General features: G+C 47.3%; 1 pseudogene; it reads right to left on the bottom strand.

Moving 5' to 3' along the window:
• Nucleotides 1-1,757: 1,757 nt before the first annotated feature.
• On the bottom strand, nt 1,758-3,149 carry LOC102748114 (tyrosine-protein kinase CSK-like; annotated as a pseudogene).
• Between the last annotated feature and the right edge of the window lie 437 nt (nt 3,150-3,586).

Genomic DNA, 3,586 nt, shown 5'->3' with positions numbered 1-3,586 from the left:
TTCACATTGTCATCTATAGGTATTGCCCCTGTCAGAATTGGACATATGCTATGCAAGGAAATGCATAATTTTAGTATAATGAGGTCTTAAATATAAATATGGTAGTTGGTGAATAACAAAAATGGCCCCCAAATGTGGGAAGCAGCTAAGTATTTGATAGGAACTACACTAAGAACACAATATACATCATCTCTCAGATCCTCTTAATATTTAATCACCAGCAAACTATCTAGTGCATGATAAGCATTAGAAAAAAATGAATCCCTATGTTTGGAGTAGGAAACTAAGATGTGGATGCTTTAGTAACTGATCTAAGGGATTCGAAACTCCATCTTTCTGATTCCAAATTCAGATCTTGCAACCATAGAGAATTTTAGTCAGCAGAGTTCCTACTTTAAATCCCAAATAATCTATGGATTGCAAACTTGCCTTTCCTTCCAGGTCTGAGCATCCCTGATTTAATAGATGGATGATTCTCACACCATGACCAGTCCAGCTAAGCCTTCATTGGGTATCATCATTTCATAGATTGACTTAAGAATAACTACAATTATGGGTGAAGTCACTCTGCACTAGACACTAACTAGTTGAAGAATAAAACGTATTTTCTCACATAGTGCTAAGAAGAGTCTTATGAGGTAGGTAATGTTGACTGCCTTTTTTGCATGTGAGGAAACTTGATTTTAGATAAATTAAGCTAATAGCTGAAGTCCCAATCTATTCAGGGATTCAAATAGGACCCAAACCCAGGTTTTCTAATTCCAAAGCCTTCAAGTCAACACCGATGCTGTATTCAGGGTTCTTAGACCACAACCCCAGTGAAGAATTTCACTGCTCTTTCACCGTCCAATGTTAGTACTGATGCCTCTATGGTTAAGAGGAAAGTGACAGAAAACAGGTGCTGGCAAATATATATGATTGGTTTGCCTAATAGATATCAAAAGTCTCCAGATAGTACAATTCTGATTATTAATGTTTACCTATTTGTTTACTCTAATAATGTCAACAAATAATATTTTACATGCTAATCGGTGGATGCCAGAGTTTATCCTAATACTATGTATTTATGCATATTTTCTCTTGTGGAGTGGTTTATTATGATCACACCTCACAAAAAATGTGGGCCACAGTGGCACACGAGCTATAAGTCCCTGACAGAAGTCTTCCTTGAGTACATGCGCACAGTGCAACACAGTTAAGAACAAAAGGCAGAGACTGAGGCATCACCCAACGGGGATCACAGAATGGGGAACAAGGCTCCAGTGATGGGTCCCTAAGGAGAGACCTCCTCTCCCCAACCTTTGTGGTCAGGACAGGAAAAACAAGATTTGTACTTCTTGTAAAATGCCCATTTGCTGGGTATTGTCTTTCTCGTCTTGAAAATTAATAATAATAATTATGATAAAAACACACATCAAAAATAAAAATTTCAATAAAGGAAAGGAATTAAAACTCTAAGACAAAATGGGAGGCTAGAAGAAGCCTGACCATTGTAGGGAGCATCTGCTTCCCTTCTTGACCCTTAGAGTGGGTCAAGCCCCACAGTCTGGTCCATGAGAGAAGGTGCTGGGCCTAGGTGGGGCCTGGGGTGGGGGACAGAGGGTGCACAGGTTGGAAGAGAGAAAAGAGATCCACTGTCCCTCTGGGCTAAGTTCAGGTTTGGGACCAGTGAGTGGGGGCACCAGGCCCACAATCTATGCAGGTTCGGTCCCCACCAGGCCATGACCTGGGCGGAAGTCAGCAGTCACAGTCAGCAGTCATAAGTGTAACTTATGGGTTTTAACGTGCTGGAGCTTCTCACATAGCTACAGGAAGGAGGGCCTCGGGGCAGAGTCCAGGTGCCTGCAGTTCTTTTTTTTTTTTTAAGATTTTATTTATTCATTTGACAGAGACACAGCGGGAGAGGGAACACAAGCAGGGGGAGTGGGAGAGGGAAAAGCAGGCTCTGCCGAGCAGGGAGCCCAATGCGGGCTCCATCCCAGGATGGATCATGACCTGAGCTGAAGGCAGACACTTAACGGCTAAGCCACCCAGGCGCCCCTGTGCCTGCAGTTCTTCCTGACCTTGGGCACTGCAGCTGGGCAGCCCTGGGGGCATCTGTCTTGTAACCCTTCACCTGAGGGAGAAGGTCCTTCAGGGAAATTCTTGGACAAGGCGCTCTCTCAAAGGAGTAGATTTCCCAGAGAAAGATTCCAAAACTGTATGTTCCAGACTTGGTGGAGAATTTCTTCTCTTTCAGGGCTTCTGGGACTGTCCACTTGACCTGAAGCTTGCCTGTGTCTTGCAAGCTAGCGGCCTTTTTGGTGAGGTGGAAGTCACTGACCTTGGCCACACTGTCCTTGGCTGCAACATGCTGGTGTCCAAGGACAAAGTAGTTGTCCTCCAGGTATTTCATGGCCTTTCAGATTTCTAGTGAGAATTTGAGGAGATGTCTGCGAGGCAGATAATCCACCAGGCTCCCTTGACCATGTGCTCAGTGACGATGTCGTGCCTGCCTTTCTCCTCCAGGAACCTTTCCCACTCAGAAACTGGGCCTGCTTGCTGTGGCCAAACCGTGTCATGACCCAGGATTCAGCCGGGAAGGCCTGGGCAGTGGCGTCGTTCTTCACGCACTGAACAGCGACTTTTTTCCCGCAGTAACCGCCCGGCACCCATATTGGTTTCCAACCTCCCCCCGACCCCTCCACCCTACCTCCCCAGCCCAGGGGTCTGCAACAGCTTCAGGTCGTTGTTCAGTGCCCAGGTGCAGGGGAAGAGCTCCTCCAGGGCCATGTGCCATCCATGACCTGTGGCTTCATGAGGCGAGTGCAGAGTCCATCTGCATGTGAGGTGTGGTCTCCACCAGCTGCATGAGCTCCTCGAACTGCCCCTCGTTGTCAGTGCCGAGTATGCTAGTGTGTAACACATTGCAGTAAGGCCCACCTTGCCATCACACATCACACAGTGTGTAGCCCATTCCAGGGGAGGCCAGGCTCTCCTGCACTGGGATGGGCCTGTCTCTGGCAGGCACAGAGCTGCCTCCAACCACTGGGCACAGCAGATGCTCTAGGTGGTGCTGCAGCTCAGCCGGGGGCTCCACCTCCTTCGATGATGCCTGGGGGCCAGGCCGGGGGCAGGGCTGCCCCCCACTTACCATCAACCATCACCATGGAGGGGGAACAGAACTGAGTTCATTATATCCCTGGAGTCCTCACTGGTTAACCTGGCCTGTGCCAAGGCCTGGCTGAGACTGCTCTCCTCCTGGCCCCAGCCTCCTCTGTCTTGGCCTGGCCTCAGAAAGGAGCCATGCGCTCATGGCTTGGTCATATGGCATGCAGCAGGGGCTAGAGCTGGTCCCACCTCCGTGTCTGTGATGCCCAGGGCAAAGAGAAGATCTGCTGGAGTAACTTTCGGAAGGGTGGGGAGAGCTTACCAAAACGTTGATTTCAAAAACAAAATTACATATGGCATTCCATTTACATATCCTTTTCTGTTAGTCAGGTTTCAGCTATGGGAATATATATTTGAAGATATATTTTATATATAATAAGAGACAGCTGTGATATATAACAAGACATAAGACTCGGGTATGAAACTGAATTGAAAT

The sequence above is a fragment of the Leptonychotes weddellii genome, chromosome 9, assembly GCF_054177405.1.
Source record: "Leptonychotes weddellii isolate Sample4059 chromosome 9, ASM5417740v2, whole genome shotgun sequence".
In the NCBI taxonomy this organism is placed as follows: domain Eukaryota; kingdom Metazoa; phylum Chordata; class Mammalia; order Carnivora; family Phocidae; genus Leptonychotes; species Leptonychotes weddellii.
This window is presented reverse-complemented; position numbering and strand designations above follow the sequence as displayed.